This window comes from Globicephala melas, chromosome 2 (genome assembly GCF_963455315.2).
Source record: "Globicephala melas chromosome 2, mGloMel1.2, whole genome shotgun sequence".
NCBI classification, from domain to species: Eukaryota; Metazoa; Chordata; class Mammalia; order Artiodactyla; family Delphinidae; genus Globicephala; species Globicephala melas.
The window spans coordinates 141,414,961-141,430,666 of record NC_083315.2 but is presented as its reverse complement, the minus strand read 5'-3'; the positions used below and the strand labels follow the sequence as shown (position 1 = coordinate 141,430,666).

The following is a 15,706-nucleotide window of genomic DNA, read 5'->3' as shown; positions in this document are numbered from 1 at the left end:
CTCCATTAATGTGAAGTCATTGGTCATTATCGCATATCAGTAATCTCTTGGACTTTGGTAAGTATTTTGTCGTGGTAAAATAGAGAAGAATGAAAGCAAGAAGATCTGACTTATTGTCTTATTTTTAAAACTATAATCCCCATTGTATTTAGGTGTCACTTCATTGGTCTCATTTTTCCACCTGGAAATTAGGAATAATATAGAATGCCAGGCAGCATATTTCCTTTTGGAAAGGACTCTGAAGCCAAAAAGAAAAGAGAGAATGTGATGGCCAGAAAGAATATTATGAAAGGTGTGTCATATTTCAGTGCTTGAGTTGGAAAGAGAAGACTAAATATTCAAGTGTCGTTGTTAATCGCTCCATGTTTTTTCTCATTAACAATCAGTTTGAGAATAAAAAGGAAAAGAGAAAAAAAACCTGATAACCAATATGAATTTGAAAAATAAACAAAAAACTGAAAAGCCTGTTTTGTCCACTTTTTCAATAAAAATGAATTCATTATTCTAAAACTGTTAAACTCATATTTATTGATAAGCAAATGTTTACTATAATGATCCTGAAACGTAACATTACTTTGAAGCAAAATAAAAAACCAAGTTAGGAACTAGAAGTCCTCACTACTCCCTCTCCTATTCTGAAGTTGTCTACCTTGACAACATAAACTAGTAGTGCATCAACTTTACTCTATCGATCTTCTTAACAGTTAATAGGGCCCAGTTAAATTTTTATTCATATTTTGGCCTAGGTAAATTTGTAAGTCCTGTTTGACATTATAATGTCAATTCCCTTTTTTTCTTCCTCTTCCTCCAGCCAGCCCTATATGCCAAAAATCATTGAAACAGAAATTTAAGTGACTTCTGTCATCCTTAGTCCATAAATTTGTTCAGATAAGCTTTGTAGAATCACCTAAAATAAAAATAAGATTTCTGAAAAATTAGAAAAGAAAATTATATCTGTATCTATTACAGTCAATATCCTTTTTTTTTTTTTAACATCTTTATTGGGGTATAATTGCTTTACAATGGTGTGTTAGTTTCTGCTTTATAACGAAGTGAATCAGTCATACATAAACATATGTTCCCATATGTCTTCCCTGTTGCGTCTCCCTCCCTCCCACCCTCCAATATCCTTTTATAGTTATAAGCCTTTCAGTTAGTCTGAAATCAGAAGGCAAAGTATTACAATTTCCATCATTTATAACACCATCACTCCTTTTAAATTCCCATGGGAAATAACTTAACTTTCTAAATCTTTTTCAACTTGATTTACATTATACTTGGCTATTTTCCCCACCCCGTCCCCCACAAGACTGTGCACACCATGAGAGCCAAGACTATGTCTATTCATCTTTATATCTTTTAGTGGTTTCTAGCACACTGCTTTGACACACGTTAGTATTTAACATTTTCTGCTCACCAATATCCCTTCTACCCCTCTCACAAGGATACTGCAAGGATCAAAGAGTATATTTGTGAGAGTACTTCACAAAATAAAAGTGTTTTGCAGATATCAGATGAATTTAATTTCATTATCGATGATTATTCTAAATCCTACCTGGCAAGTAGTGGAATGTTCTAGGGAATGAGAACAGAACAAATGGCATTCGACGAGCAAGTCTGATGGTGGCTCCACAACCTCCTTTACTCTGTCCTCCATTCTATAGGTTCTAGAGTCCACTTAGTCAAGGCAGAAGCTCTCATCACTCTGACATCATCCAATCACTACAGCCCAAAAATCTTCTGGCATTTTATGGTTTCCAGCGCCAGGTCCTGTTCTAGCTCCCCAACTATAGTTCATAACAATTGGCCTACTTACTATAATCTTCTAGCTAGCCCTTCCCTTACTGGATTAGATATAGAGGTAAAAATCAATAAGCCAGTCTTATGACCTAACGTTACCTCTGGGATATTGAGTAAATGACTTGCGTTTCGGTGCCATTTTTTAAATGCCAGTATAAACATGTAACATTGCCACAGCTGCACTCTAAGTAGGATATGAAGATCTCAGTATCTGGATAATCGTGACTTTTAAGAACACATTCTGGCACTGAAGATAGAATCCTGAAACAGAAATGAAGAGGCTTAGGTTCTAGTCCCAGCTCTTCATATTAATTTACTACATGATTTTGGATATAACATATCACTTTCCTAGACTTCTAGTTATTCTTCTATTAATGAAAGAATTGGAATAAATTGTAAAGGTCTCTTCCAGCTCTAAAATTCTGGGACTGAAAGCCTGAACTACACCTTCTAGGTGCCGTTAAAATTCTTCAGCTTATATTTCAATTCAGAACTCAACTGTTAACTACTAAACATGCCCTCTTCCCCAACAACATTCGAAATAATTCATCTACACAAGATATGATTTGAGTAACCAGTTCTAGAAGCAAATTTTTCTTTAATCTTTTGCTAAAAAAAATTTCTCTCTAGTACAAAAACTTCTTTTTGTTTCATTATTATAAAACAAAGATATTTTCCTACAACTCTTTACCATCAAATATATGATTACACCTCCCAGAGTTACTGGAAACTGACAAAAACAGCTTATATTCACCAAGTTCAGCAATAAACTCACATAAAATTCACTTTACAAAACCAATCCAGGACACGTTCAGCACCACTACATTAAAAGTTTTTTTTTAATTTTAGCATAGTTTTACATTACAGAAAAGTTGCAATGATAATACAGTGTTTCCACATACCATATACCCAGATTCCCCTATTGTTAACATCTTGCATTACTCTGGTACGTTTGCCACAATTAAGGAAACAATATTAATATATTACTATTAATGAAATCCCATGCTTTAGTAGGATAAACATACTCAATATCAAAAAAGTTTTTCAAAACAAAATTCTTCAAAAGAGCAATGGAAACATAAAACATAGTAAAAGACACAGAGCAAACAGAATACAAACAGCAAATATAATAAATAATTGTCACAGCTAAGCTCAAGGTATCAGTGTCAACAGTAAATGCAAAGAGCTTAACTGCTCTACTAAAAGGAAAAAGATTTTTGATCAGCTCATGACCCAAAACCCAACTGTACACTATATACAAGGAGCACCTAAAACAAAGTAATTAAGAAACATTAAAAGGAAAAAGATATGAGAACAGGTATAACAGGCAAATACAACAAAAAAGAAAGCAGAGGTTATGATCTTATTAACTGACAAGGTAGAATTTAGGCCCAAAAAAGCACCTAACATGACAAAGTAGGATTTTTTTTTTTAATGCTAAAGTACAAATTGACAATGAGGAAGATAAATCAGTTACGAATATCTATGCACCAAAGAGCACAGTCATAAACTTTGTAAAACAAAAATCTACATTAGATAGATGAAGAAATTAACAGAAACAGAATAATAGTAAGTAAAGCTATAGAAGACATAAGCTATGTAATCAATAAGGTAGATTATATTATATTGAACTTACTATACTTAACTTTGTACACTGATAGAGAAAACAATCTCTATTTAAGTGGACGTGGACTATTCACAAAAACTGATCATATGAAAGGTCATAAAGACAATCTCAATAAGTTTAACAGAGTAGAAATAACACAAACTATGTTCTCTGATCACAATACAACTACACATGAACAACAACAAAAAGCCCTTCCTCCTGCAAGTTAAAAAATATTCTATTAAATAACTTTTGAATGAAATGAAAAACAAAAACTGCAGAATACATAAAATCCCAAATGGATCAGGAGGTAAAACACAAAAATTAAAACTATGAATATCCTAGAAGAAAACACAAATGATTCCAACTATATCCTGTAATGAGAGAAGTCTAGCAGTGACTGAAAATCCAAAGGCAAAAGATACAATTTTTAATTGATACATTCAACAGTAAAAACTGATTTTTGAAATATAGATGGCCAAAACTGCCAAAAACTATAAGTAAAGGCAAAACACAAACTGTAAGAAAATATGTGGCTACTGAGCACTACTGCATACTTGAATTGTGGCCAGTCCAAATCCAGATATGCTGTTAAGTGTAAAACACACACAAGATTTTGAAGACTTGGTACAAACAAAAGAATTTAAGTATCTCATTAATAGTTGTTATGTTGATTACATATCAATGATAATACTCAAGTACTGACATGGTAGTATTTTAATACATGTGATAATATTTGGATCTATAATTAACTGAAACTTTATTTTTAATTTTTTAATGTGTAATTTAAGCTTTCTTTTCTTTTTTTTTTTTTTGTTTTGTTTTACAAGTTTTTTTGTGGACTTAAATCTTTATTCCTCTGAGATAAATGCCCAGGAGTGCAACTGCTGGGTCATGTAATTAACTGCATGTTTTATTAATTATTATTATTATTATTATTTTACAAAGCTGCCAAACTGTTTTCCAGAATGGCAATATCATTTTCAATCCCACCAGCAATGTATAAGTGATCCAGTTTCTCTGCATTCTCGTAAACATCTGATATTGTCACTATTTTTTTTTTAATGGAAAGGGAATCTAAGAGAGTGGATATATATATATGTATAACTGATTCAATTTGCTGTACAGCAGAAACTAACACAACACTGTTAAACAACTATACTCCAATAAAAATTAACAAAAAATAAATCAATAAAAATAAATTTTAAAATTGAAAAATAATGTGTAATTTAAGTTTTCTAGTAGCCACGTGTAATTTAAGTTTTCTAGTAGCCACATGTAATTTTACATTTCTAAGAAGTCTTAGAATAAATGATGCCCCTGAAAAATGAACTTAGAACCCAGATAATAGTATCTAAATCTTAATCTCATATCTGAAGCAGGGAATATATAAAGTGAGCCTGGGACATCATTGTATGCTTGACAGAAAGAATTCAAAGACGAATAAAGGCCCATCAGAAAGACACAGAGAACACACACCCATACACACACACACAAAAAAAACCCACAAAAGTAAGCTTGAAGGGGCTCCCAGTGGCCAAATCTGAACATCAAAAAAGAAGTTACCTTAAATGACTGTAAAATATTAAATAAATTAAAATCAATGAGACTATGCATTCTTTTAAAAATGGGAGAGTGGGTAAGTTCCATCTCCAGTATGGTAGAAGCAGCTTATCCAGACCAATCCTCCTCCAGACAACAATTATAAAACTTGACAAAAAACACCACCAACCTCTGAAGGCACAGGCAAATGAACAAAAGCAGACAGATTCTGGAGGGCATATATACTTGGAACAAAAAAATGGCAGGAGTAAGTTTCTAAATATACTGTGTATAGCTGGAGGGCAGGCCACAATCAGTGGCTGCACAAACTAAAATTCCAACAGAGAACCACAGGTTTTATGTGCAGTTTTTTTCTGGAGTGCCAGAGGAAGCTTTCAAAGCAACCACCAACACTGGAAAGTGAGGGAGAAATTCCAGAAAGAGGATCAGACAGGGGAAGTCGTAAACCCTATGTAGTTTACTTCTGCCCAAATCTTTGGCAGACCAACCAGCTGACCAATTAACTGCATATATGGAGGATAGACACCAGCTAATGATTAAAAAAAAAAAAACCCAAAAACCTGACAGTTGAACTGTCTCCTAAGACACAGAGTTTGAAGTATGAGTACAACAAAATTAACTGCCTGCTAAAACAAAGATATCAGCCCTTTTATGGAAGACTATAACAGAATCCATAACAATCAAACATAAAGATTATAATCCAAAATCATTTGAAATAAAGGCCAAGAAAACGAGACCAAACAAAGAAACAACAACAAAACAATAAATAACAAGCTTGTGGAATCAGATGTTGGTGATTTAAATCCTTTAAAACAAGGATTTTAAAAGAGCTATTATAATTATGCTCAGCAATAAAGGAAAATATGCCCACAAGGAAATGTAAACCATAAAGAAGAACCAAATGGAAATTCTAGAATCGTAAAAGAGTATCTAGAACAAGAACAGATTGGAAATAACACAGAAGAGTCAGTGCACCCAAGCATAGATCAATAGAAACTTTTTTAGATACCTAGAACTTTTTCATCTTATTAAGTGGAAGTCTATATCCTTCGGCCAACATCTCCCCATTTCTGCCATCCCCCACCCCTGGTAAACACCACTCCACTCTGTTTCTATGAATTCAGCTTTATTAAAGTCCATTTATAAGTGATATCATACAGTATTGGTCTTTGTCAGACTTATTTCACATAGCATAATACCCTCACAGTTCATCAATGCTGTTAAAATGACAGGATTTCCTTCCTTCTCATAGCATAATAATATCCCACTGTGTGTGTAAACATGGGTATGCAGATATGTCATCAAGATTGTGTTTTCATTTCCCTTGAATATATACCCAGAAGTAGGACTGCTGGATCATATGGCAGTTCTATTCTTAATTTTTTAAGGAACCTCCATACTCTTTTCCATGGTGGCTCTACCAACTAACATTCCCACCAACAGTTCACAAGGGTTCCCTTTTCTACAGAGCCTTGCCAACACTTGTCATCTCTTATCTTTTTGTTAACGACTATTCTAACAGGTGTGAGGTGATATCTCATTGTGGTTTTGATTTTCAATTCCCTGATGATTAGTGATCTCAAGAACCTTTTCATATACCTGTTGGCCATTAGTATGTCTTCTATGGAAAAATGTCTATTCAGTTCTCTGTCCATTTTGTAATCAGATTTTTCTTTTTTTTTTTTTTACTACTGAGTTGTATGAGTTCCTTATATTTTTTGGATCTTAACCCTTTATCAGATATATGACTTGTAATTATTTTCTCCCATTTCATAGGTTGAGGTATGTTCCTTCTATACCCAATTTGTTGAGAGGTTTTATCATGAAATGATATTTTGTCAAATGCTTTTTCTGCATCTATTGAGATGAACATGACTTTTATACTTCGGTCTATTAATCTGGTATATCATATTTATTGATTTGTGTTTTCTGAACCATCCTTGCATCCCAGGGATAAATCCCACTTGATCATGATGCATGATCCTTTTAATGTGTTGCTGAATTAAGCTTGTTAACATTTTGTTGAGGATTTTTGCATCTATGTTCATCAGGGATATTGGCCTGTAGTTTCCTTTACTCGTAGTGTCCTGGTCTGACTTTAGTATCAGGGTAATGCTGGCCTCATAAAATGAGTTTGGGAGTGTTCCCTCCTCTACTATTTTTTTGGAAGAGTTTGAGAAGGACTGATATTAATTCTTCTGTAAATGTTTGGTAGAATTCACCAGTGAAGCCCACCTGGTCCTTAAGTTTTATTTGTTGGAAGGTTTTTGATTACTGATTCAATCTTCTTACTAGTAATCAGTCTGTTCAGATTTTCTATTTTTTCTTGATTCAGTCTTGGTAAGCTGTGTGTTTCTGGAAATTTATTCATTTCTTACAGACTGTCCAACTTGTTGGTATATATTCAATAATTCTTCATAGTAGTCTCTTACAATCCTCTGTATTTCTTTGGCATCAATTGTAACATCTCCTCTTTCAATTCTGATTTTATTTATTTGAGTCCTCTCTCTTTTTTTCTTGGTGAGTCTGACTAAAGGTTTGCCTGTTTTGCTTATCTTTTCTTTTTTTTTTTGGCGGTACACAGGCCTCTCACTGTTGTGGCCTCTCCCATTGCGGAGCACAGGCTCCGGACGCGCAGGCTCAGCGGCCATGGCTCACGGGCCTAGCCACTCCGCTGCATGTGGGATCTTCCCAGACCGGGACACAAACCCGTGTCCCCTACATCGGCAGGTGGACTCTCAACCACTGCGCCACCAGGGAAACCCCTGCTTATCTTTTAAACAAACAAACAAACAAAAAACAGCTCTTAGTTTCACTGATCCTTTCTATTGTCTTTTTAGCGCTATTTCATTGTTCTGCTCTGATCTTTGTTATTTCCTTTGTTTCTACTAACTTTGGGTTTAGTTTGTTCTTTTTCTAGTTCCTTGAGGTATTAGGTTATTTGAGTTCTTTCTTTTGCTTAGTATGCACATTTATTGCTATGAACTTCCCTCTCAGAACTGCTTTTGCTGCATCCCATAAGTTTTGGTATGCTGTATTTCCATTTTCATTTGTCTCAAGGTAACATTTTATTTCTCTTTTGATTTCTTCTTTGACCCATTGGTTGTTCAGTAGCATGTTGTTTAATCTCCACATATCTGTGAATTTTCCAGTTTTCCTATCATAACTGATCTCTAGTTTCATATCACCGTGGTCAGAAAAGATGCCTGATATAGAGTGAAACTATTTTGTATGATACAGTAATAGTAGGCACACATCATTATATATTTGTAAAAATTCATAAAATATACAAGACAGAGTGAACTCGAATGTAAACTGTGGACTTTAGTTAATAATAATGTATCAGCATTGGTTCATCAATCATAAAAAATGTTCACTCACCTGCAAAAGGTAAATAATAGGAGAAACTGACAGGGCAGGGAAATGTAATCTGGGAACTCTGTATTTTCTAACAAATTTTTCTGTAAACCTAAAATTTCTCCAAAAAAATAAGTATTAAATTTTTTAAAAGATATCATAAGCAAAATAAAAAACTGAAAAATATTTACAACATATTACAGATAAAGATCTAGTATCCCAAGTATAGAAAGAGTTCTTAAAAACTGAGAGAAAATGGGACCAAAAACCTGATAGAAAAACATGGCAACACATAATTCACAAGAAGTAAAGTACATAAAAATGAACTTTAAACATAGGAAAGATTTGAACGTTCAACCTCACTCAGTACACTGGCCTACCACTTCTCACCTATCCCCCCCAAAATTTTACTATATATTCTCTTGGTAAGACTGTGGAAAAACAGGTACTCTCGTAAGTTGCCAGTGGAAAAACAGGTACTCTCGTAAGTTGCCAGTGAAAATGTAAAACAGCACATGCTAATTAATAGAGGAGAATTTGGCAATACCTAACAAAATTTATATAACAAAACTTATAAATAAAAACAGAAATACAGATCAATGGAACAGGATAGAAAGCCCAGAGATAAACCCACACACATATGGTCACCTTATCTCTGATAAAGGAGGCAAGAATATACAATGGGGAAAAGACAGCCTCTTCAATAAGTGGTGCTGGGAAAACTGGACAGCTATATGTAAAAGAATGAAATAAGAACACTCCCTAACACCATACACAAAAATAAACTCAAAATGGATTAAAGACCTAAATGTAAGGCCAGACAATATAAAACTCTTAGAGGAAAACATAAGCAGAACATGCTATGACATAAATCACAGCCAGATCCTTTTGGACCCACCTCCTAGAGAAATAAAAAAAAAACACAAATGGGACCTAATGAAACTTAAAAGCTTCTGCACAGCAAAGGAAACCATAAACAAGATGAAAAGACAACCCTCAGAAGGGCAGAAAATATTTGCAAATGAAGCAACTGACAAAGGATTAATCTATAAAATATACAAGCAGCTCATGCAGCTCAATATCAAAAAAACAAACAATCCAATCCCAAAATGGGCAGAAGATCTAAATAGACATTTCACCAAAGAAGTTATACAGATTGCCAACAAACACATGAAAGGATGCTCAACATCACTAATCATTAGAGAAATGCAAATCAAACTACAATGAGGTATCACCTCACACCGGGCAGAATGGCCATCATCAAAAAATCTACAAACAATAAATGCTGGAGAGGGTGTGGAGAAAAGGGAACCCTCTTGCACTGTTGGTGGGAATGTAAATTGATACAGCCACTATGGAGAACACTATAGAGGTTCCTTACAAAACTAAAAATAGAACTACCATACGACCCAGTAATCCCACTACTGGGCATATACCGTGAGAAATTCATAATTCAAAAAGAGTCATGTACCACAATGTTCACTGCAGCTCTATTTACAATAGCCAGGACATGGAAGCAACCTAAGTGTCCATTGACAGATGAACTGATAAAGGAGATGTGGCACATGTATACAGTGGAATATTACTCAGCCAAAGAAAGAAACGAAATTGAGTTATTTGTAGTGAGGTGGATGGATCTAGAGACTGTCATACAGAGTGAAGTAAGTCAGAAAGAGAAAAACAAATACCGTATGCTAACATATATATATGGAATCTAAAAAAAATAAATAAATGGTTCTTAAGAACCTAAGGGCAGGACAGGAATAAAGACACAGACGTAGAGAACGGACTTGAGGACACGGGGAGGGGGAAGGGTAAGCTGGGACGAAGTGAGAGAGTGGCATGGACAGATATACACTACCAAATGTAAAACAGATAGCTAGTGGGAAGCAGCCGCATAGCACAGGGAGATCAGCTTGGTGCTTTGTGACCACCTAGAGGGGTGGGATAGGGAGGGTGCGAGGGAGGGAGACGCAAGAGGGAGGTGATATGGGGATATATATACGTAGAGCTGATTCACTTTGCTATACAGCAGCAACTAACACAACACTGTAAAGCAATTATACTCCAATAAAGATGTTAAAAAAAAACAAACAAAAAAAGAAAATAATAAGACTGGTTACCAACAAGGGGTGTGTATTAGTTTACTGTGGCTGCTGTAACAAATTACCATCAACCTAGTGGCTTAAAACAACATAAATTTATTCTCTCACAGCTCTGAAGGTCAGAAGTCTGAAATCAGTTTCACTGAGCTGAAATTAAGGTGTGATAGGGCCTCACTCCCTTAGGAGGCTCTAGGAAGGAATTTGTTCCTTGTCTCATATAACATCTGGTGGCTGCCCCCATTCCTTGGCTTGTGGTTACAACACTCCAATCTCTGCCTCTATGATCACACTGCCTTCTCCTCTCCTATGTCAAGTCTCCTTCTGCTTCCCTCATAAGAATATCTGTGATTGCGTTTAGGGCCCACCCAGGATAAACTATCTCGAGGCTTAATTTAATCACAACTGCAAAGATGCTGTTTTCAAATTCACAAATTTCAGAGATTAGCACTTGCATGCCGTGCATGGGGCCACTTTTCAGCCTATCGGGAGTATATGAAAATGGAGTGGAAGAGATGGGCAAATGACACTTCCGAATATACCTTTCCATATAGTTCCGACTCCTGTTATGAGCTCCTATAGTTCTGAACCATATCAATGTTTCACATACTCAAAAAATAAATAAAATCAACAAGGATAGAGGAGGGCTAACCCCTAAAGTGATACACAGACAGAAAGAACTGGACCTGAAAGTATTTCAAATAATTAACATATCCACACTGAAAAAGGTGATCAAAGCCGACATCACTAATAATGGGACAAATCAACACCATGTGGCTCCAGATAAAACAACCTGAGAAGGACACAACATCAGTACTAAGGAGCCCTGCAAAAAACGCATAATCAGATTCTACTAAGATGAAACATTAGACAAACCCAGACTGAGGGACACTCTACAAAATAACTGGCCTACGCAATTTTAAAAAGTCAGTGTCATAAAAGACAGAAACTTTCCCAAATTAAAGAAAACGAAAGCAACTCAAGATCCTGAATCTGACCCTGGATGAGAGAAAAATATTTTTTATTTTGCTGTATTATTTGGTCAATTGAAAAAATTTAAATTCATAGACTAAATAAGATTTAATACATATAGATATATTAAATGAATAGGGCTTACAGATAGATTAATGTCCTTTGGTTACTTCACAAGACTGTTCTGCATTTCATAAAATATAAAATACACACTGAGTTTCAGAGGATCATGTCTGTTAACTTTCAAATAGTTCAGAAAAAAAGAATGATAGAAATATAAAGAAAATGTGATAAAATATTAACATTTGAAAAACTAGACAAGGGATACAGAATAATTCTTTACACTATTCTTGTTCCATTCATTTTTGTGAGTCTGAAGTTAGTTTAAAAATACAAAGCTTTAAAGGTCACTGGGGTAATAATTTTGAGATTGGAAAACAGATGTAGGGAACCTGACCCAGGACCAGCTGAAGTATGGAGAAGACTCTGCTAGACTGTAAAGTCCAAAATTGTATAGTATCCAAGGGTAGGGAATAGAACTATGTCTGTCAATGTCTGCCTTCTGTCCTAACTCCTTCCCATATCCAGCCAGTGCCTGCCACATAGTAATAAACATGTGTTAAATGGATGAAGCCATATGTAAATATCAACCAGCAATGATAATCTGCATAAGAAAATGAACTAAGCTATTCAGAAATAAGTCCTAAAGATAAACATGAAGTTTCTAAACATATTTTAGCCACAGAATACTTTTTCCTACTAAAATCCTAAACAGAACCTCAACACAGAAAAAAAATTAAAGTGCAGTGGCTCTAGTTTCAGTGTGGATCTAATAAAGGTTTGGAATGCCTCAACCTCTATTCCTCCAGCACCAAAACCCCAACACCAATTTCTCAAGATTCAAGAGCTCTGAGAACATAATATAAAGGTGAAAGGATAGATTTTGAAGCTCTTGTACCAGCTTCCACTGATAAAAACTTTTCCTTGCTTTTCTCTAAACCTTGGTCCAGAGAACCATTCAAAACCAAGGCAAAATTATTTCCTTTTCACTGTTCTAAATCTTTGGAATTGTTAAATAATCAATATTCAAGACTGGTTCCTCTCAAGAACCTTCTATCACCTGGATTCCTTAAAAATGTACAGTAATTCAAAGCTTTGAAATTTATCTCAAAACAGAAAATTGAACAGGAAAATTCACGTAAAAAAATCAGTAAATAACTATCCTCTAATAACTAAAAGATATATCCACAAATTGGCCTACTGCATATAAAGTATGATCCACGAATCAATTGGCATCCACAAGGGATCCACAAGGACAAAACTATTTTCATAATAACACTGAGATTGTAACTGCCTTTATCACAGAGTTACCATTTGCATGCACAGTGCAAAAACAAAGATGGATAAAAATGATGGTGCCTTAGAATGAATCAAGGCCCTGTTATCAAACTATATTAGTAGTCAGTGTATGCTTCACTGACACACAACTGGTGGGGAGTTGGGGGAAAGGTGGAGGGAAGCTAGTTTTATAAGAATATTCTTGATAAAGAGTAAAAAATTTGGGAATCCCTGGTGGCGCAGTGGTTGAAAATCCGCCTGCCAATGCATGGGACATGGGTTCTGGCCCTGGTCCAGGAAGATCCCACATACTGCGGAGCAACTAAGCCCATGTGCCACAACTACCGAGCCTGTGCTCTAGAGCCCGCGAGCCTAGAGCCCGTGCTCCACAACAACAGAAGCCACCGCAATGAAAAGTCCACGCACCACAACAAAGAGTAGCCCCCGCTCACAGCAGCTAGAGAAAGCCCGCGTGCAGCAACGAAGACCCAACACAGGCAAAAATAAATTACAAATAAATTTTTTAAAAAAAGAGTAAAAAATTATTTTTATTTTTTAAAATCTCAAACCTTCAGAACAGATCTTAAGTCTGTGTATTGAAATGGAGGTATGCAATAAAGCATTTCTGTGTATACCGAAGGACAACTGTCTTGAGGAAAGCCACCTGTGAGATTGAGTAGCAAGCTGAAAGAGCCAATTTCCATGGAACACTGTTTTTACCTGAAAGAATTATGGTTGTTAGACCTGCGTATTTGGTAGACATTTTCTTGAAAATGAACAAAGTAAGCCTACCTCTTAAGTGACAGTTGCTAATGATAACATTTAAACTTTCAAGTGAAAATTACAAGTTGGGGAAACATGTATTCATCACCATGGGTTTAACATCTTCCCTTGAGATCGGTGATGCTATCAACAAGTGGTATTTTGATGTTATATAATGAAACATGTCAACATTTGGAAGATTTGCATAACTCAATGAACCCGTATTTTCCAGATGAACCAAGTTTAATGTTATAAAACCATATACGGGTTACAGATCCATTCAAAGTACACAGCATAGCCATGGATTTTAATGTAATAAAGTAAAAAGGTTCACTGATATAGTTTCAGATTTCACAGTTTAGAAAACTACCATTTGTCAAGTTTTGATAGAGAATCAAAAAAAGATCACAATCATCTAAAAATCTAAAATTACTTCTCCCTTTTCCAACTACATATGAGGCCATATTTCCTTCATATACTTCAGCCAAAACAATATATCATAATATAATAAATGCAGAAGCAAATATAAAAATCCAGACATCTTCTATTAAGCCAGACATTAAAGAGTTCTGCAAAAATGTAAAGCAATGCCACCCTTATTAAGTTTTTTTGTTTTGGAAATTAGTTATTTTTAATTAAAATGTTATTCACATAAACATGTAATGAGTTTGTTATTTTTAATGAATTAATAATTATATTAAATTTGTTTTAATCTAATGTGGTATCAGTATAATCCCCCAGAAAGTTTCCTGTAGTATCCCTCAATAATTTTTAAGAATGTAAAATGGGTCTTAAGGACAAAAGTTTGAGAAATACTACTATAGAGCAACAAGCTGATTTGTCAGAAAACTTCCTCTAATCTCTATAGAATTAGAAATAAGAAAAAAAAAACTGACTGTTATTATTATCACCATAGTTCCATTCAATTCAGTACAAGTAAAAACAAGTGTTCCTCAAATACAACAAAACATTGCTATTAATCTTAAATTAAATTATTTTCCCTCAGTAAATAATCACACTTATTTTTTTCAAATATAAAAGAAGGAAATTTTAGAACCCCTAAATATTTTCTCATTCTAAATTTCTCTATTCCTATTGTATCATTAATGTTGAAAAATGGTCAATGGTTTCAGATGGAATGGGATACATTTAAAAGCTCAAAAAAGAAAATAAAATTGTCAGCTCTTCCTGCTTATACTGACATTCAATGCATAAGAGTATCACAGTACTGCTGCGAATAGGAATAATTCTAAAATTCCAAACTATTTACTTAGCAGCTGTTATCACCATCCTTTCAGATCTATATAAAACTATGACAAGTGAACAAAGTTTATGAGATTTTTCAGGATAAGAGGCAGCTATGAAAATAAAATGCCATCGAAAATACATGGTTTTAAAGTAAAACTTTTAAAGTAAAACTCAGCACTGCTTAATTTTCACTGATAATGTTATAATTATTGTCTACCATTAAGTTTATATTAATACCTCCCTTTTTTTAAAGTCAATAAATTTGGAAGTACTAAAAGAAATTAAAAAAAAAACAAATAATGAGATTGTTTGCATCCTTAGTCATAGAGTTTGTAAGACATTTCATACCAGTAGCTATTGCTTATTGCTGGTGAAGTCACTTTGTTTTTGCCAAATTAAGATAGAGTCTACAGAAGACTCAAGTAGCCAGGTACAGTGTTTAGGTTATTTGGTAATGACAACAATTTTTTTTTTAGTACTTACTATGTTCCAGGCATTGTTCTAAGTGCTTTTTTCTTACATGAGATAACTCATTGAATTCTAATAACCCTCTAAGTTCTAAGCTCATCTCTACTTTATAGGAGAGGAAACTGAAACAACACGACTTGCTCAATGACACAGATTGATCAAGTGGAAAAATGGGATTTGAACCCAGGCAGTCTGTCTCTAGAACATGGGCTTTAAATGACTATATGACACTGCCTCCCTAGTGATGTATGCTAAGATGAAAACTAATGCTTTCAGTGACTGCCCAGGTTATCAATGACCATGGATTGCTTTCAATTTTTACTGAAACTCTCATTATCCCTGATAGTGTGGATGACTCTTCTTCAAACACTCCAGTCTTGACACCTGTTTTTGTTGTTCTTCTCTCAATATATGTTAGTTCTCCTTTGCTGATCATTTTAACAAATATTTGCTGGACACCTAATAAGACCCAGGCATTATACAAAGTGCT

The 15,706-nt window shown here is 34.6% G+C and overlaps 1 protein-coding gene across 9 annotated transcripts in view; it reads right to left on the bottom strand.

Moving 5' to 3' along the window:
* FUT8 (fucosyltransferase 8) overlaps positions 1-15,706 on the bottom strand; it is a 324,493-nt gene that overhangs the window by 274,015 nt on the left and 34,772 nt on the right. The gene's annotated exons all lie outside the window — the stretch shown is intronic.